Raw genomic sequence first — 21,373 nt, 5'->3', positions numbered from 1 at the left:
AAAAATGTGTAAATTACAGAATGACTTAGAATAAAAAGTTCTTTTGCTCTTCCTCTTATGCTTTTTAAAAAATCAGCACTTAGGGTACATGCAGTTCATGCTGGTTAGATTACCAGTAAATGATGTGAAATGATTTAAAGCACTTCTAAATCCACTTCCTACTGATCAGCTTGAAATGAAGAAAACACTATTATGGAGGATGCCTTGTTGCTCCCACCCTAATTTTTGTCTTTGGTAACAGTCAGATAATGGTTTTTGGCTTTCAGACCATTATTGTTAATCTCACATCACCAGATTATTTAAAAAAACAACAAACAAGCAAACTGCCTTACAGTGGTAGCCTAGAAAAAAAACCCAGCATGTTTGTTATTCCTGAAAAATTTATCTAATATTGCAGGGGTCATAACTCAAATGGCTTGGTTAAAAAAAAGTCTCCTGCACAGAGCCCTCCAATTTAATTTTGACAGGATAACTGGCCTTGTGGATAAGGGAGACAGAGTTGATGTGATACATCTTCTTATTAATAAGCTTTCTGATATTGTTCCACATGACATTCTTATAAAAAACCAAGAAAATATGGTCTAGAACTAGATAAAATTACCATGAGGTGGAGGGAACAATTGACTGAAAAACTGCTTTCAAGGAGTAGCTATCAATGGTTCACTGTCAAAGTGGGAGGAAGTTTCAGATGAGATTCCTCAGGGATCTGTCCTTGCTCCAGCTCTGTTCAATATTTTCATAATGACTCAGTTAAAGGGAAAAGAGATTACATTTATAAAATTTGCAATGTTGAGGAGCTGGGATGGTGGGAACCCTTGGGAGGTCTGGATCAAAATCTGAAAAGATATTAACAGTTTGGAGTGATGGCCTGAAATTAAGATGAAATTCAATAAAGCCAAGTGTAAAATGTTACACTTAGAGAGGAGAAATCAGATGCAAATGGGAAATTGCCAGTAAGGGAACTCCATTACACATTCATATGGATAGTGGCCTATGAGCTCCATATCAAACAAAGGAGTAAAACTGCTCCAGAAAAGGTTATTTCAGGGATTTGTTAACAAGAGCATCCTACATGAGACCACTGTGGTAATTCTCCCACCTTCATTGAGCTGGGATGTTGTGTCCTGTCCTGAGCTCATGGTTTCAAAAAGGGTGCAAAGAAACTGGAAAGAATTAAACAAAGTCCAGCTGGGAGCAGCAAAAATGGTCAGGGCTGAAGTAAGATCAGTAGTAAGGTCATGGAAACACAGAATCATAGAATGGTTTGGGTTGGGAGGGATGATAAAGCCCATCCCATTCCACCCCCTGCCGTGGGCAGGGACACCTTTCCCTATCCCAGGGTCCTCCAAGCCCCGTCCAACCTGGCCTTGGACACTTCCAGGGATCCAGGGGCAGCCACAGCTTCTGTGGGCACCCTGTGCTGGGGCCTTCCCCACTCTCACAGGGAAGAATTCCTTCCCAATATCCCATTTAAACCTCCCCTCATCTTAAAGCCTTTCCCTCCATTATGCTGCCCTGCCTATGGAGTCTGTTGCAAAGCTGTGATTGAGCCTTTAGTTTTTGACACCGCTTCCCACCTCTGATCTACTTGTGTATTAAAATATCATCGTCTTTTTTTTCCCCTGCACATTAGAATTATAGATATAGTTTATTGTTATACTTTCCATAGAGCCTTCTCTTTTTATTAGCATTGTACAATCTGTACAAAAGCAAAATTTAGTCCTTTCAGGGAGCTGAAAGGAAGCAATCGTTTACATGACAAATCCAACATTATCATATGTAAACCTCATTTACTATGTAATGTCTTCCTGTTTCCAGTTCATTAATTGAATGAAACCTATTTTCACATTCTGGTAGGCAGCAGAATTCTCCAACTAACAGAAATAGTGTTTTTAGGGAAAAAAAAGTAAAGGTAATGCTAGAAAATATTTCACTTACTGCCTGGTCCAGAGCTATATGGATTTCTGAAAAATGAAATTCTTTTCTATATATTTCTCAAAAATAAAAATAATTTATAGTTTATCCAGGCCAGGTTTGTGCAACAAATTTGGATGGAAACCTGGTAAAGTACCACTCTTTGATCTTCATTGTGTATTAAGATGTCACTTGTGACATCCAGCCACACTCCTATAAATACAATCAGATAAACACAACCAAATTAAGCCCGATTTATGAAAAACAACACTTTGGAGATTCAAGACTGATGGTTGTAACGGAAAGATGCTGACAAACATTTTGCATTTCCTCTCAAGAAAATCTATAGCCCTGACAGAGCAACAGCAATGAAGTTCCTCACAGGTTCCAGACCTTTAAAAAAGTAATTATTTTTGGAGTTCTACTTAGATCCAAGTTAAAAAAAAACCAAAAAAATACCCAGCTGGAAGGGGACTTGCTGAAACCAACTCTTGCTCGGTATTTGCATTAATCTGGAATGAAAACTAAGAAAACACTCATGGTATTTTCTATGGCACAAAATAAAGCAGCATCACCAGCGCATCACGCTCAGGCAAACCAGAGAAGCAGAAAAGGAATAAAATTATGAAGAACAAAGTCCAAGGTCTTTCCCTCAGCCCAGAAGAGAAAGCCCTGGGCTGGATCCTGGGATTTTGGACACCCCCAAGGTTTTGGGCTCTGGTACCACAGCTTCATCTGCATAACATGAACAAGCCAAACAAATCTGATATTAAAATGAGAAAAATTGGCAATTTAAAATTGCCTACTCTATTCCTTTTCTTTTTGACCTCAATCCAAAGCCTTTCTAAGCCAAAGAAAAGACAAGCTCACAATTAGTGACTATGACCAGTTAATGGGTCTGTTCTGAACAAGCTTTTAAATAAAACAATAAGCAAGCCTGGGAAAAAGCAACTTACTGGGCTATCTGAGGCCAATTTCTTTTAAGCACAGGTCACATTACTTTAAAATAAATTCCTTTTAGCAATTGTTCCATCAGGATTATGCCAGTCCAAAGGGAATGGACCCAAAATCTCTTGTTGCCAAATAACTTCATCTTGGTGCATCTGTAACTCTATTTTCTCCAAATAAAACTAGTTCATAATACGGGTGGATTTGTTGTTTTTTCTGAACAAAACTGTTCCCTGGCAACTTCAAAAGCAAATTACATATAGGGAAAAAAAAAAAAAACAAAAGCAAAAAACCCCCAATGTTCAGTTACAAAGCTTAGTAAAATATCCATGGAGCCATAACAGAACTGAATGATTTGGTAAGAAAACCACAGTGCAGCTGACTGGAAGGAAAAGAAAAGAGAAATAGACAACTCCAAAATGTTTCTGAATAGCCAGGTTGCCAAACATTGGAAACTGGAAGAGATGGCAGCATAACAAAGTAAGATATTCCCCAAAAAGTAGCTCCTGGTGCCCCTCTCTCTGCCTCCTTGCCTCATCAGAATTCAAATCACAGCTACAATCCAATTCCAGAAGTATTTTCAGTTCCATGCCTACCAAACAAAATTCCAAGCTGAGGAACAGGGATGACGGGAGCATCCTTAGCTCAGCTTTACTGTCCTCCCAAACCCCAGGTAAGGACCAGGACAGCCCAGTAGCCCCACACTCACCCAGCTGTGCCCAGCAGAACTCCCTGCATCCCTCTCCCCCTGCTCCCATCCACAGGCACTTCCCTCTCCCCCTTCCCACAGCTGACCACAGCCAAAACAAGGATTCTCCCAGGTGTTTGCTGTGAGGTTGAATAAACAGGTTGCATTTGTTACCCTCTAACAGGCACTAGTAGTGAGCAGTGAGAATCCTAACAACCACCAGCCATCTTCCTGGATTCCTGAGTGGTAAAATCATCCCTTTGCCCATGGCAAGGTTGAAGAGAAGGCAGGACGTGTGCTGATGGTTTTGTTTTACCATCCAGCGTGCCAGGAGCGTTTGATTAACAGTTTTCCATCCCTATTCAGGCATCTTTGTTAGGAGTAAGTCTTTGCTCTTTTAGATCCTGGTCCAAAGCCTTTCAAGGCAATTGAAAAGTCTCCCATTGATGAGAAGGGGGTGCGCCCTTGCTAATCGTTCCTTTCACACCAGAGTGAAAACAAATTCTTCAGCTTCCATTTGAAACCCATGAAGTTCAATCCCTTGATATATTGGACCCTTATTTTAAGGAGGCTGGTGAGAAGAGGGGAAGGGAGGACAAAGCCCAGGACTGAGGGTTGTATGTAGGCTCCAAGTATGTGTGTTACACAGCCCACGTGGTGACACATCACAGGCCTTGGAGTCTGGTTTGCAGAAAGGCTCCAAATCTTTTAGAGCTCACAAGTTCATAAAATGCTGCATTTAAAGTACTCATTGCTCTCCAGCAAACTTCAGTTCAGAATCTCCAATGCTCCCCAGCTCCTGCTCACTGGGAATAATTTCTCCCCAGGAAGTAATTTTTAGTTTGTTCTTCTCCCAGAATGAGGTGTCCTCTCTGTTTAAGGTACAGGTGTGGATGGAGAAAAGTGGGAGGTCTACAGAGCATGGAACATTTGGTTTGGGCCACCTCAGTGCCAAGAAGATATTGAGAAATCAGATATTTGAGAAATCAAATTGAGAAATTTCTTGTTCCAGACCAAGAAATGTGTCTGGTGAATGGAAATGAAAATTCTGAGGGAAATGAAAATTAAGCAAACATGTGTTAGTGATAATGGAATTTTACAAACACCTTAAGCACAAACCAACAAACCATAATTAAGGTAATTATTTAGAAAGCTGAGATTAACTGGGTACATAGGTGATGTCATCTCCCAGGATGGGAAAACTAGAAGAGCTCCATGATGGGATAACTAAAGGTTGCTTTTAAAACAACCTTTTGCCTCCTGAAGAAGACAAACTGGATGGAATTTTCCATCTATAGGTTAAAAAGACCCCCTGTAAACACAGTGGAATAAATAAATACAGATCTATAAAAAGAGGGAAGCAGCAGTAGCACATAGCTGAGGATTTGGGAATCCAGGAAAGAGCCTGGTCAGCCAAAGGAGTCCCCAGCCTGTGTGGTGGCAGACAACAGACTTATCTGGAGAAACCACCCATCCCATCAATGCTGCTATTTCAGCAGAAGAAAGAGAATTTTTAAAGAGAGAAATGCAGAAAGTGCAATATAACCTGGAAAACACCTTTCAAAAACTGTCTTCTTACAATGAAATAATTTTTCTTCTCTCTACAAAAAGGGATTTCACCCTGGAGTTGTTTCTAAAAGACAGTAAAACATAACAGATGAATGTTGCCTTGCATAAGGAACACACACATGCATTTAAATCACTTATATTTTACTTTTTTATGATGCAATTGCGAATTGTGTTATTTTGCATTTGTAATTAGAGGTTGAAACAGATGGCAGAGGCTTGGTTTAAAGGGATGTGCTGGATGGATCAGGTCTCCTGCTCCCCTGAGGGCTGAGCATGGAAACTCTTCCACGAGCTGGTCAAACAGCAAAGTGCCTCCTGCACATCAAAGAACATTGGAAAGGACCAAACTGGAGTTTCTCAAAGGTGAATAAGGACTGGTGAAAATTTTTTTCTTTTTTCCCCAAAGAAGTGCTTGCTCCTAGAGCATTCTCGGTACCGTGCTCTGATTTTGGCTGGTGGGGTAGGTGACATTTGACCCCTGGGCACCAAAGCAGCAGGATTTTGGTGCAGCCTCCAAAGGAGAAGAAGACCCAAAGGTCTTTTCCAAAGATCTTTTCTCTAAAGGAAAAAAGCTGGGCCAAGAAGTCTTCAAGAAAACCCCCAAGGAGCCGTGACCCTGGGAACATCGGAACATGTGGGCGTGCAACACCAACCATGCAAGAATGGCAGGTGGCTTTTCCAGCTCTCCTTCCTCAAGGAACAAAACTGTGGGTGCAAGGAGGTTTATCATTCCTTTCCCATCATATGCAATCTGAGAGACAACCACCTTATTCCATAAATATTCCAGCCTGGGTGAATCCTGGAACTGGAACTCACAGTTACTCCTCAAAGCAGAGACCTTTTACCAACAACACATCTTTGGATGAGTCCAACTCCTTAAAGTACTACTGGACTGCACACCAGTGACTCTCCCCTTGGGCAGGGTTTCCCAAGATTTGAGATTCCTTGCTCGAGGTTAAGAAAATCTTCCCTGCCCAAGGAAGAGAGACCCTTTCCCCACAAGACATCCTCAGTGACTGAAACCTGCTAAATTAACACCAATATTCAATACTCATTTATAAATTTGAATAGGTGCTTCCACTAGGCATAAACCATTGTCCAGGTCTGAGACTAAGGTTAGGCCTAGCTGCACCTAAGTCCCACCAACTTCCTGATGCTCATTTTCTACCAAAAATGGAGCAAACCCTTTAAGTGCACATATACCCTACCAAAAATAAATATCATGGACTTTTAAGCATCAGGGTATTCATAAAGCAGCCCCAAAAATCATACCTAGAGCTACGACCCTCAGGGATCCAGCCAAGAATCCATTCACCCACAAAAATCCAAATCCATAAGCTCCAAGTCAGCATTTTAAACCACTGCAGAGCCTGGATCACTATGGGATTATGGAAAAGTGTCATATGGTTTATATGTGTTATTAGAAACATTCATTGAAACAGCTTTGACAATAACTACCAATATTATCTACCCCACCAGGCTGTTACCAGAATGATTTTAATATTTTAATGATTTAAAAATATTTTTTAATTTGACTTTTTTTTCTTACTAGAGGGGCAATATTTACCAAATGCCCAGAATGAAAAAGGCACCTCTAGCTGCTGCTTTGTCACTTAGTTTGGTTTCTCTGCATTTTTTAGATATACAAAAAGGAACTGAAGTAAACAGATCGTAAAATCTCCCTATAAATATTATCTGTTTACTATCTTTGGGGATGGGCATGGACAAAGAAATTGAACCAGAATGCCATAAGAACAAATTTTCTTTGGGGAATTCATTCACATCTGTTCCTGTACGACAACAGGAGGAACAGAAATTATTAAGAAACAAAGACAGAAAAGAAAGGAAATGTAACTTTCAAAAGGAAAAGTGGCTTCCTCTGATCTTTAGCTGGTGGTTCTGATGAGTTTTTATTCTGCCTGACCTGATTAGCCCAATGCTAATAAAGAGCTAATGAAGAAGAAAAGACTCATCCTGAAAGTTAACTCCTTTCTGGAAGGGAGATGGATGGGTTTTTGAAAACAGGGATAGCTGGAAAACACACTTGTGTGATCCTTTGTTTCCAAATTTTAATGCATCCCCTTTCAGAAGGGCTTCTAGTCATGAAATTCAGTAAATCTTTAATTTAATTTATTTAAGTGTTAACAAATTACTCTACTGTGGTTGTGCTATCATCATTAATCTGTAAATTAAGTATCAAATAGAAGAAATACCCTTTTCCCTTTATCTCAGTGGGGACCTGGCATTGCCCTCACTGCTGTGGGGGAAAGGGGCACTGGAGCCCTGCAGGAGCCCATCCCAACACTTCCTCCCCATCCCTCGTGGGACCTGGGCCTGGAGAAGAATGACATGGGCTGGATTATTCTGTTTGCAGACCCTCTTTGCACCCCAGGTACCCCTTCAACTCTCCCTTTGGAATTTCCATCAATGTTGCCAATATTGGATCCGTCTTCCCAAGCAATGGACAAAGATTGGACTCTGCAGCTGTGCCTTCAACACAATGCACTGTAAATACAGTATAAATACAGTACTTTAGTGGTAAAAAATCAAGGAGACTCCTTGGATTGATAAGCAAATTCACCAAGCTATGAAATGCAAATTAATACTATCATGCCTTTTATAATTTATAATTAATCTATCCTGCATCAACCTAAATATTTTTCCTGTTTGTGCAAGAACTGGCCTGACCCAGAACCAAAGGAAATGACTGGGGGCTGGTTTTGACCAATGTTTAACTCCTATCATAGTATTTAGTAAGCAAACATATATATATACAGGCACTCAGAAATTATATAAGGTTTTTTATAATAAAATGGTTTTATTAATTGATCAGATTTTTTTATTTCTGGTCTTCCCACAGGGGAAAATGGTGATGTAATTCTGTGATGAAGGAAAAACAACTTCTATTAAATAGACAAAGATCAAAAACTATTTTGCTTGAATGGCTTCAGTGGCTTCAGTGCACACAACTGAAGGCCTGGCAAGTACTGAATTCTTTCAAGAACTATTTATTTCAAAGTTACAAGGCTGATGAAGGTTTTAGAGTTACAAATTCCTGTTTTTCTTGGAGCAACATCTTTAAAGATATGCAAAGAGGGATTTCTCAGCACTATTCAGAAACGAGTCTCGAGTGATTTGCCACTTTGGAGTACAGAGATTGTTTTCTAATTCAAGCAAACATTTGGAAAAAAAACCCAGAAAAGGCTGTGAGAAAATTCTCATTAGGAAAACAACACTGAGAATCTCAGCAGATATATTCAACCAACTTACCTGGTTACACAGTTGTGGGTTTAGTTCCTGGAGCAGGAGCAATGCACAGCTTTTTTATATAAGGAGAAATGCAAAAGCCACCAATGAAAAAACGAGGTTTTCAAGGGTTTGGGACAGGTTTGGAAGAAAACCCCAACCAAAGGTCCACTGAGACCATAGTCCCAACCTGAATTTACTGCTGGTTCTTAAATTGCTATGTGTTTTCTTTTTGAGGTGCTATTTTGGGTGCAGCAGGCTATGAAAATATGTAGGTTATCCTCACACAAACAGATATTTAGAACAGAACTATTTACATAATAGATGGACATTTTCAAGGGAAACATTTGATAGATGGATGCAGAGATCAGATTTCTCTGGTTTGCTGATAGCTCTGCCCTGTGCATAGAAAATTCCCTCTGTTTGGATAATGTCTATTTGACTTCACCTTTTGCATATTGATCACTCCCTGACTTGCAAATCCTGAACCATGTTGCAAGCGTGCGTAATATGAATAACTTTATTCCAAACTTGCATGTCTTAAGCCATATGTTCACTGAAATCTGAGCATAAATCTACTAAAATTTACTGTCCTATACTGCAGATCAATAAACCCTACAGTATTTCAGGAGTGCTGGATGTATATTATGTTCGATGGCTTTGAAGATGCATATTTCCAGCTAGAATTATTTACATATAGGGTCCAGGACCAGGAGATAACCTTCAGCTTTGGTAACATTAACACTTGCAAATAATCATCACTGCTCTATCACTCTCACACCCCATAATCTGCTAACATATGTCTACATTTTCTATGTGTTTATGTAGTACTTTATATGGAAATGTTTCATTACTGCCCGCAGCAACATGTGGCATTTCTTCAAGAACATTTCAGCACCTTTTAACATGGTTTCTTCAAACGTCTTCCTAATTGTGAGGATTTCATTCTGCAAATGTTATCACTGCTCAAGCAGATCAATTTTCTTAACTGCTTAATATGCATGCTCTAGGCATTTCCACAAAAATGCAAAATATACAGTACGGAATTAATATAAATAAACTACTACCAGGCTATTATGGAGCAGATTTAAGGCAGCAGGGTTGGAGATAACTCCATTTCCAGACTTGCAAGTCTTCTTATTGTGGCAACATGTCATCTAAGATTTGAAATATAAAACAATATTTTTCAATTAATTATTATTGTACCATTTTCTCTAAACCAAATTATGATATTCTTACTTAGCAGCATAGCGACTGCTGGTGCAGAGAGGGTTTACAGTGGGGATTTCTGTCACAATTCCAGATTTTCTGAACTCTGGTTGACTGTGCTCATATTTCTGGCTGACCAAGCATCTTCTAAAGCTGCACAAAACCGCGCTGGGTGGAGAGACCTCCAGGCAGGTACAGATGTGCAGAAGAAAGTGGCATCTCACTAATACAAAGACTGGTGACTGCCACTGATGCTTTTATGTTTCATTCAGGCAATATTTCAGCCTTCTGAAAATAAGGGACCTGAAGCTGTCCAGGATAAAGGGCTCCCAGGCCAAGCTTCTCTCTGTCAAGAGCAGGTCTAGGCTAAATTTGAAAGAATTAAAAGCAGGTGAGAGCAATCCAAGCCCCATTATTTGATTGGAGACACTGTGAATCTCAGGAAATCATTGCTGGAACGTGTACTTCCAGCATCCTGTTCACATTCCATCCAGGCCTTAACAGTCTGGCTTGATATTGCGGAGTGTTGGCAAGGGAGGATTTATGGTTTACTCTTGATTTTTACATCACCACCCTCACCCTGGCTGTGCAGAGGTTCATCATTTGCTGATGTTCCTGTGGGTGATGTAACAATTAATTTAATTACATAAACAACTTTAAGAAGAAAAGCCTGGCAGAAGAGCACAGCGGAGTCCTCCAGACCCGAGCTGTCCATCCCAACCCTTTCCCCTGCACTGCCTCCTCTTGCCTTGGGTATGTTCGTCCAGCCCTTGGCAAACACCACAGAAATTTCCTCTTTCAATAAGGAAATAGAACACAGCAATCCCTTGGAGTGGAACAAGCTGATTTCTTCAGGAAGGTCCATGGAATTTCTTTTTCGAAGCTGGAAGAAATGCAGTTTCCCTGCTGTGAGGTTTGGTGCCGATGCTGCTGGAGGGATGAGTCATTGTTTCTTTCATATATATCATCCGAGTACCTATAACTGTCTCTCATCTAAATGTTAATTGTATCCAACAGAATGACTTTAAATGAATACTCTGTCAATAACACTGTTATTAATGTTCCTTGATAGGCATGGTTGGAATATTTTGTAAGATTAGTCTAATATTTCCTACAGAATCTGCTTCACATGTTGTGTTATTGCGTCTACTTTGGATCAAAACCTGCTTGTAAAGCCTTGGGTGGCTTTTTTTACTCTCCTCTCAAGAATTCCCATATCACTAAGTTTTGATAGGAACTATTTTACTACAGGCATAGCAGTGATCTTCATTTCTTTGAACCACAAGCATAAGTTTAGCTGTTAAATTGATATTTTCTGATTGCTCAGCAGGGCGTTTTATTGCCCTCACCCAGTGCAGCTGGTACTGTAGGAGCTGATGGCGTTAGAGGGGACAGAGTTAAGCTTGGTTTAGCCATGAGAATGTTTTGATTTATGCCAACTCCACCTCTGCCTCTCCAAGCGACCATGACAGGAATCATTTGGCAGCGATTCCTCGTTGTTGGCCGCTCATCTGCCTGAGACAAAGCGGGGCAGAGAGAAGAACCCAGGTGTTTGACTGGAAAAGGAGACAGAACATCTTTTCCGTGGTGCCCCGGGTGTATCCGTGGCTGGATCCAGAGGAGCAGCAGCAGTGCCAGGAACACCTGAGCCTTTGATGGAGCTGCTTTGCCGGCAAACCCTCGGCAAGTTTAAAGCACTCCCAGCCCACTTTGTTTGCAAAGAGCAAACAACCGATCCAAAGGCTGAAAGCCTCTGGTATTTTTTTCTTCTTCCAGCCCCCTCTCATCTCCTTTTTCTCTTCTCCCGCTGTTCCTTCAGATTTAGGCCTTTTGTTTCTTCTCCTCCAGACATCTGTCCTCTGCCTGGGCTGCTGTTCCAAGAACAGATATCCCACCTCAGGTCCAGCCCACTTTGATAGTTCACAATGAGACATCAAAGCTGGAATAAACACATAACTGGCGGGGGGGGGAAGAAAAAGTTAAATCCCTACTTGAAAACCTGTTTTGTGTTTTCTTATTTCTTAAAGTTATTTTTAAGTGTTTAAACCAGACCAATTATAGTCAGAAACTACTTCACTTAATCCATTCCTTTATCTCCTGGGAAAAATCACCAAAGCAATTCTCAAAATGTTTAAATCCCACAGTGTGCATAAAAGCAGCAAGTAAATCTGCTCCTTCCCAGGCAAACCTTAAGGATTTCTCTGACATCTTTAATTAAACCAGCAAATAGGTCGGTTTCTCTTGTATTCTGACCAACACACTGTCAACAAGGAGGAGGAAAAAACTGAAAAGGAGGATTTGTACTGAAAAATAGCACCAGAAACATTTGTATAATCATGATCATGGACTGGAACAGGAATGTAATCAGGAATTATTAAACATTATCAACTACTTCCTGGCAACATATTGCTTGGATAACACTCCTGCAACTACAGGAGAGTTAGTTATGAAATAATTAAACTCCAGAATTGGAAATAGAACAAAAAAAAGCGAACTTGAAATGCATGAAGCTGTGCAGAAGAAAAGTATGTTTATGTCTGTGAATTTATAAGGACGGATTTAATTCCAAAAGGGAGAATTGTGCAGTTGTTATTAGATCAGTAATAAGCACAGATGGCTGCAAAGGAACCATTCCCCAACCCATCCTGCCATCTCTACCCTGCAGCACTCGTGGAGGAGAAGGAAATACAAGAGTAGGGAGCAGCAGAACTGGGAATTAAATGCTTTTAAATTTCTAAGACTGAGTTTACATCCTCGTGTGTTATTCATTATCAGTAACATTGCTGGCAAGTTCACCCAACACAGATTTTAAGACATGATTGTCTAAGCTCCTTTCAGAAGTTAGACCCGATGCCACCGGGCAGCTCGTCACAATCTTCTGTCGATATCAGCCCCTTACAGATTTTTTTCTTTTCCTGCAGGAGGAAACTGATGTTCCCAGGGATGAAAAGGTTGCACGCAAAAGCAGGATCCAAAAATCCTGCTCTCAGCTCTGTGGAAGAAGGATTTATGATGCTCAACTAGCAAAGATAGCAATTAGCTGGAATACTCAAGAGCAGAGAGCTTGACAATCTGATGAGTTATTCTTTTGAACTGGGGCAGCAACTCATGCATAAATTTCCTTGTAAACAATTATTACAGAAATGCACTGTAAACACAATTAATCATCTCAAGGTGTTATCTCTAGGTATTTTCCCCACAGATTATGTGCCACTTGCTCAATAAATCAAATTTTAACATAAAGACATCAATAGCTGGTATTATTAATATTCCCATTCAGCCAAACATGGTTGGGTAGAAGCTAACAAGCTTTGATTACATTTTGAAAACACAGAAAGTATTACAGAAAATGGGAAAAAGATGTGAATTGCGAAACTTTGAATGAAAATAGGATTAAAGAGGAGACATATGAATCAGAACATTGGCTCAGATAAAATATGAGTACTTTGTAATTTAAAATGCATTTTCACTGATATGAACTGGAAGTAGTACAGTACGTCTTGTTAATAGGAATATTAAGTTTTACATCATCTTAGATAGGTTCTTCTTAGGAAACAGTATTTACAAGAGCCTTACAATAATAGGCTGCCTAATGTTTCCATAAGATTTCTTCTTATGATACATCCCAAGCACATTTTCATCCATTGTTCGTAATTATCAGCTGGGGATTGGAGTAGCCAGCAAAGGGAACAAACATATCTCGCTCCGTTTCATCTCCCACGGCTCACAGAGCATTAAACCACCTCCACTCCAGATTTATTTGAAACCCACCCTTTCAGAAGCCAAGCTCCCTTTGGAGATCATGCTATGGACTTTGAAAGGAGTTGAAGGGAAAGAGTGGTTCAGAAGAGTGGGGCAACCAGGGCTGGAGGAGAGCCTGATGGAGTGGTGGGGAAAGGAAAGAGGAGTTGTTGGAGCAGGGAAGAGGGGAGAAGGAATACAAGAGGAAGAGGATTCTGGAGAGGACCAAGAAGCATCTCTCCAGCCTGTCAGCTTGGAATAGTTTGCAGCATGGGGAAGATAGAAGAGATGCAGAAATACAAGAGGCACAGAAAATAGACACTGGAGGGGCTCACAAAAGTGCCCACAGGAATTTACCACCAGGAAAGGGGACAGGAGCAGCGCAGAGGAGTTACCAAAAGAGTTTGAAAGACAGAGGGAAGAGAAAGCATCAACATCTGCAGTTTCTTCTCAGTTATTCCTACTTATCTTCCAGTCAACATAATCATTCCTGTTTACGAAAGAATGACACATTTCCTTAGGCTTCTGCTGCTCTGCCCAGTGGCTTGTGCAGCTTGTGAGACGAACACGTCAGCCCAGTCAAACAGGTGACACTGGGAGAAGGGCACTTGTGCTCCTAGGTTCCCATGGATGGGAATGAGTTCTGAACTATCCCCTGGAGAAGGCCACAGGTGATACCTGAGAGCAGAGCCCCTGGGAGAGGAGATCAGAGATCGTGGCCTTGACCTTGTCTTCATGTGTGAAACCAAAGACACTGAGGGAAGACGGAAAGCAGAACTTGCATCTCCTCAGGTTCCTTGGCTGATGGTCCCCAGTTGTCTGTGGTTCTGCAATGATCACATCCACCAAAAGTGGGGAATCAGGACAGTAGGAACCTGGGGGAGCAATTCTCTTTTTCCACTTCTCTGCAATTAGTCCAATGTAATCTTTCCTACATTTGGAATCAAGACCACAGGAGATGGATACAGAACTTTCAAAGCCTTTTCATACCAGTCTGCTTCATCTCTTCATTCATCTAATTTGGCAGCATCCTGCCTGTCTGGGGTGATGATCTGCAAGATCTTAAGAAGTTTGGTCACCTCTTCTCTTCAAGAAGCCACCTGTTTTATGATCATGATGCAAGGTACTCATTTTCTATTCACTTCCTGAGCAGGATGATGGAAAGTGGCCAACAGACAAATCACACTAAAATATTGACCTAATGCTCCCTGAGATTTTTAAACTGACACTATTCAACGAGGGTAGGAATAATGAAAGTATTGCATGTAGAGAGATTTATTGATTGATATGGACAGCAAAATAGCACTGCTCGATAATTATTTCAAAGATCAGGAAGTCACCTTGGTATATTATTTCTGGGTTGTTGCCAATTTTTGTTACTGTCCACTCCTGGTGTCCTGTACAACCCTGAAGATAATTTGGTGTCTGCAAAGCTCTGGCTTGCAAATGCAAGTGAAAATCAATTAAAAGCACGAGCACATCTGTGCATGTGCAGAAAAGGGCCATGTTTGGAGACATTTGTCCCTTTATGTCAGGGATAGTCCTTACACAGCAAACTTTATCTCACCCAGCACTGGAGAGTGGAAGGGAGGCAGCTGAGAGCCCATAAAACACGAACAAAGGGGAGCAAAATCTACTTGATGAGCCACCTCAATTCACCTTAATAAGTTCTCATCGTGGCGCTCTCTGGCACTGCTGATGTGCTGCACACCATCAGCACCGAGTGGCTCAGATGAGTTTTCTGCTTATCAATGGCTTCTTTTTCTTTCCGTGTCTGGCAAATTTCTAATAGTGGCTGATTTCCTGTATGCAGATCCCATTTATGGTTTGTAGCACTGTATTATGATGAATTTACACTATCAATGAACATTGCTGAAGGGCCTCATTAACTTGTGCAGGCGGTGAATTTGTATTTTTCAAAATGCCACTCTTTCTCTAAAGAAATCTCGCTGACAGTGGCAGTCAAGTACTTGACTGGTTAATAAGGCAGCTCAAAGGAAACAGCTTCACTTCACTGCGAGTTTTTGTCCTTGTTTAATTTCTCCTCCTTTCTCGACAGGTTTGGAGGATGTGCGAAGATAATATATTTCAGTTTTTAATCTCGCAGTCCTGCTGACTACGATGATATAAACAAAAGCAGAAACACAGAAAATTATAGAGATACACTTAAAACAGAACCGGTAATAAAAAACCTGGGGTTCTGGCGGAGATTTCGCTCAGGCACTTCTCTACTTGGCATAATTAGGAAGTTTCTTCAAATCCTGCTAAATCCCAGCTCCGTTTTTCTATGCCTGCAAAGTGAACAAGATAATCATGCCCATAATGCGGGGCCTAAAAACCTGAAGGCATCAGCACCCAGCCCTCCAGACAGACTGCAACCTGCAAACAGTTCAAAAGCAAGCTTGTCAGACTGGCTGCGACATATGGAGCTCCAACGAGAGTATTTCCAGATATAGGAAATACCAAGCATTCTGTAAACAGAGTCGTTGGGAGTAGTTTTTTTGCAGGGATATTTTTACGACTGGTAAGTTGCAAGAATCTGTTCACAATATCTGCGCTCTCTGTTACCACCTGTGTTTTTCTCAGCAGAACGTGGGTAACATGCAGGCTTTATGATAATATTTTTTTTTTTTTTTTTTTTAATCCAGCACTGTGTCTTCCAATACAGCCTCAAAGCTTTGTGAAACCTTCAGGGAGTACGTGGAAATCTTGTTCTTCGACTATGACAATATTTAGCTCTCAGAGATCTTTAAATGTAGCTAAACGTTCACAAAGGCCATTGCGGGAGGGGGGGTCCCTGGGGCCAGGGTTTTAGGAGGAGTTTTGGGTACTAAGGTTGGCAGAGCTTGGCCAGGGCAGCCTAGGGGAAAAAGTTTTTACAATGAGGGTGGTAAAACACTGGCACATATTGTCTGGAGAGGTGGTGGATGCTCCATCCCTGAGAACATCCAAGGTCAGGTTTGACGAAGCTCAAAGTAATTTGATCTGGTTGGAGATGTCCCTGCTCATGGCACGGGGTGGGACCAGATGATCTCTAAAGCTCCCTTTAAAGGTCCCTTCCAGCTCAAACCATTTGATTCTACAATCTCTCCTGCAGGATTCCAATGGCTCAAGAACCACTCCTGCATCATCCTGCTCATCTGACTCACTGTGGTTTGTGCTGTAGGAGGGTGGAAATGGGATATCCCAAATATTTTAGGTGTGGCTAGAAGGGCTGGGCTGGGTCAAAAAGACGTGCAGGAACCAGGGCTGACCCTGCAGAAGAGACGTGCCCAGTGTTGCCTCTGCCATATGGGCAGCAGGAACCACAAACTGTGAGGTCAAGCCTGGGAAATGGCAGTAACAGGCAAGACAAAAACGCATTTTCATTCAGTCTTAGGATCCAAATCTTAACACAGAGCGACTATTTTCACTCTTTCTTTTAAACATACATGAACACATATATAACAAATATGTCTCTCTCCATACACATATTCCCATATAGATGGAGGTGAAATAAATCTGTAAAACATGAGAAATGACATCCACAAAGGTACATTTTTAGTAACATAGAAGAGAAGTGATTGACAGAACAAAGCATATGGAAACGAAGAAGAATCTAACCCACATTTAGATCTAAGAAAAAAATATTTGCCTGAAGGGAAAATATTAATTAGTTTGTCTACATGCAAGATAAAAGTCTGGAAGACATATCCATCAAAAGGCAGCAGAATAAACAGCAAAATGGAAATTATTTGTAAATTGACAGTAAACTTGGCAAACATTGAGGGGGTAAACAAGTTATTTGGCATGCAAAGCACTCAGAAATCACAGCCTCTGTCAGGAGGCATCTGTGCATATATTCACTTATTTGACAGAAATTAACATTTTGCAGAAATCTTTGTTGCATGCTAAAGATTTCTTCACCCTCCTTAATTATTTTAATTGCTGCTTCAAAAATGTTCCATATAAACATGAAAAAAGACATTAAAATCCACCAAGTCCAGTCCCACATTATCAATAACACACAGTCCCTCTGTACAGGAGCTTAACACAAAATACACGGAGAGAAAATATTGACAGAAAAGAGCCACATTTGTTTTTTCTCGATTGAAACTCAAGAATCATGCGAAGACTTTCTCGGCGTCCTTTCAGCATCGTGAAAGGCTTCAAAAACAAAACATTGTCTCACAAACAAATTAATCCAACTGCTGAGAGGCCCAGGGTTATGGAGATCCTTGTTTTCCCACTATTTGGGGGAAAATGCGCCTTTGTGCACCCATAATTCAGGTGGAAGTTGGAAATGACCGTGCCATAACAAACTCTAATGGTCATCACTTTTGTTCAAGACTAATCCAAATTAATCTACACTTCAGATATTCCCTTTCTCCCCTGCATGGTGGGTGATGCTGAAGTCATCATCAGCCCAACCAATAACTGGATTCTGGTTGTTTGGGGAAAAGATGGATAATCTGAAGGTGTCAGGCTCAGAGGAGTCCTGGCACTACCCCTGAGGTCAACAGAGCCACAGGAGACCAATAGTTGCACCAAGAAGGCATCAAAAAAAGGACAAGATCCTTGACTTCGGGTTGTCCTATAGGAATGGGGACTTGAGCCAAGTTTCATTGGCCTCCTGCAGCAAAATCAGGCTCTGCTGTGTATACACAGACTTTGCCACAGGTGTTTTGGTGGCAGGACAAGGAGTTTTAGCTTGTTTTGTACCGAAGAAAGAGCTGATTCCCTAAATTACACCAGATTTCCTCAGTATGGCGGTGGTACTACACTGCTAATTATAGCCATGGATTTATGCAAGAAGCTACATTACAGATTCGATGTAAAAATAGGTTTTTCAAATAGAATCTGAATAACGTTTTCGGCAAAATGTAGACCCACATATTGCACTTGACCCTCCCCAAGTGTAAATTCACATAGGTCCAGCAGCAGTTTGGTATCAGGTGAAGGTGTAACTCTTAAAACACAAAAAAATCTTCCTTATCACACTGGAACCATAACAGAATCCACCAACAGTTTGCAAAGCTGAACAGGTCCAAAGAAAAATCACAACTTGATAACAAGAGCTGGCCCTTGACGCACTGGCTCCTTCTCCCAGTGTTGCTGATTTTTAGCCATGCCAGCCCAGTTTGATTAAAACAGCAAAAGCAGGAAGAGTTCATCCAAACAAATCCAAGCACTGAAGGAAATCTCATGCGAGCCCAGATTAAAACCCAAAACAAAACAAAACAAAAACAAAACAAAAAAAAAAAAAAAAAAACCAAAAAAAAAAAAGAAAGAAAGAAAAAAAGAAAGAGTTCAACTTTGCCAAATCTGAAACTGTTTGTTCCTTTTCACTAAAATGAAAAGCAAGTCAAATACTCCACTTCCTCCAGGAATCCATTTCCAGGTCAGCCTCCAAAGCCAAAACGTCTTGTTTCCTGCATTATTTTTACATTGTATTGTAACATCAGAGCAATTTGAGCAGTTGTCAGGCTGGATGCTGGTGATTCCAGGCATTCACAGCTATGCCAGGGCTGTGGTTGCTGCAACTGGAACAACAGCAAACCCTTGGAAAGCTCTCAAAAATGTCTATGCAACTTTTGATATCTATTTGTGATATTTGGAGACACAAAATTTGTGGGAAGAAGCCCAGAAATACAACACAACAAAATGAAATCAATGGGAAATAAATAATAAGCCAAAAATTATTTGTATTTCCATGACAACTCTGTAAATAGTGAGTTGTAACATGTTTCCACAGAGGCTCTGGGTTCTGAACAGAAAATTTCTGGAGGTTTAGTGACTTTAACAGGCAGGAATTTATAATGGCACTTTGGGAAGGAGTTTAGCAGGCTTTTGGGTCTGAATGTGCAGGCAGCTGTAGGACACCCCTTCCTACTCCTGGGAAGATCACTGACAGCAAACACTCGCCCCAGATATTCTTAGCTCAAAAAAAGTCCGGTGTTAATCCGTGGAATCACAAAGGTTGGAAAAGCCCTTTAGGATCTTGGAGTGCAGCCACTGACCAGCACTGCCAAATCCACCACTAACCCATGTCCCTAAACACCACATCCATGTGGGTTTTGAACACTTCCAGGGATGGGGACTCCACCACTGCCCTGGGCAGCTGTGCCAGGGTTTGAGAAACCTTTCAGTGAAGAAATTTTCCTTCATATCCAACCTCAACCTCCCCTGGCACACCTGGAGGCCATTTCCTCTCATCCTGTCCCTGTTCCCTGGGAACAGAGTCCAACCCCTCCAGCTGCCCCTTCTGTCAGGGAGCAGAGCCAGAAGATCTCCCCTCTTCTCCTTTTCTCCAGGCTGAGCCCCCCCAGCTCCCTCAGCCACTCCTGGAGTTCCACACCCTGCCCCAGCAATGCTGCCTTTCTCTGGACACACTCCAGCAAAATTATCCTTTCTGTCCAAGAAGATCCTTTCTACAGCGCCAGACCATGAGCCATTGCTGCTTTCATAGCAAAACATCACAATTTCCTCACCTTCAGAGACTCAAATTGTAGATCAGAGATATGTCCAGTGAGGAAATCCAGCCTTATATCTCTGCTGGGAGATGAGCAAAGCAGGAGCAATTCCCTATGTGGATTTCCTGAAACAAAACAATACTTAGGTTTATTAAATAGCTGAAAACAACAGTAGGAAAGGCAAGCTCAGTCCTCCAGGCACAAAGTCCATCACACACAGCTCCCAAAACTGAGAATATCCCTCAGTTGTCCCAGGCTCCCAGCAGCAGAGAAAATCCTGCCCACCTGAAGGAACACCCATCCTTACTCTGGCAGGTCTAGGTCTCCTTTTAACCATTCACAATTATATCTCCTGCTACAAACAACCATCCCAGCTTCCCAGGGGGTGGATTAGGACCCTCTGCACTCACACTGCTGAGGTTCCACAGCACCACCACAAAGCAAAGCCCAGGGATGTCACCAGGCTTAGGAATTGTTTAGGATCCTTTTTACTACTGAGTTTTAATGCATAATGAAAGTTGGGCGTGATTTTGCTGCATTTAGAAGAAAAAGGATCTAAACTGTTCTCCAGATTTTCCTTTTGTTGCAGGAAAGAAATCTGAATAATTAATTAATTAATTAGATAGACATGAGAATGTCGTTTACCCTACAAATTTTGCCCTAGTTGTTATCTTGGCTCTCTGCTACTGCCTGGGGCCGCTGCTTCTCTCTCAGCACTGTGTGGCTGTAACTCCACATATCCAATTCCAACCATTTTAGAGGAAAGGAGGAACTTTTATTATCTCATGCAACACCAGCAGTTACCACATTTTTGGAAAATTCTGAGCTGACAGCTCTTTGCCCCAGTTGTTTAACTCTAGGAAGTGTATAACACCCCTGGTAATGCAAGCTCCTGCCTAAGGTGAAAGTATAGGCATAAAATAATTAAATCCTCTCTTTCCAAACCTTTATTTAATACAAGTTATAGTGGTGCTCTCCTTTCTGTGATGGTCTAAGGGCAGAGAGGTGAGGTTTGCAGGGAGTGTTATGACTTTTACAAGCTCGAGCAGCCTGGCTGGAAGGAGAGGGACAAGCTCCCAGGCACACAAGGACACACATGCTCTAAATAATTTATAAGTCTGTTGACAACTCCAAGTCGTGCCATGTGTTATTTTGGTACCTTACTCTTCAGATGTATAATACCCCCTCTGTCAACTCTCAAGTTCTCCTGTGCCCCAAAGCTTGTTCATTTTTTCCATCCCTAGCAGCCAGTCTAAGAAAAGATCTCCCCTCACCCTGCAGATTTGGCCTCTTGAGAACAATGTGGGCTTCTAAATGTCACCTGCCCTGGTCACATTTAGACCTCGGCTGCTTTACAAGGCCAGCGCGAGTAGTAAAGAATATCCACTGCTAAGGGGCTGCTGTAAATGCTCTGTGCATAAAATAAATGCATGAAATACAGGAATACTATCAAATATATAATGGCTTATAACAGATTATGGTTTTCTTTTCCTTAGCAAATATATCTTCAATTCATAAGGGAAATATTTCTATTAGTGTTTATCCTTTAACACGGCAAAGGAAAATATTTGGAGAGAAAAATCTCTTGAAGACACCACAGTTCTTT

The sequence above is a fragment of the Corvus moneduloides genome, chromosome 14 (genome assembly GCF_009650955.1).
Source record: "Corvus moneduloides isolate bCorMon1 chromosome 14, bCorMon1.pri, whole genome shotgun sequence".
NCBI classification, from domain to species: domain Eukaryota; kingdom Metazoa; phylum Chordata; class Aves; order Passeriformes; family Corvidae; genus Corvus; species Corvus moneduloides.
This window is presented reverse-complemented; position numbering follows the sequence as displayed.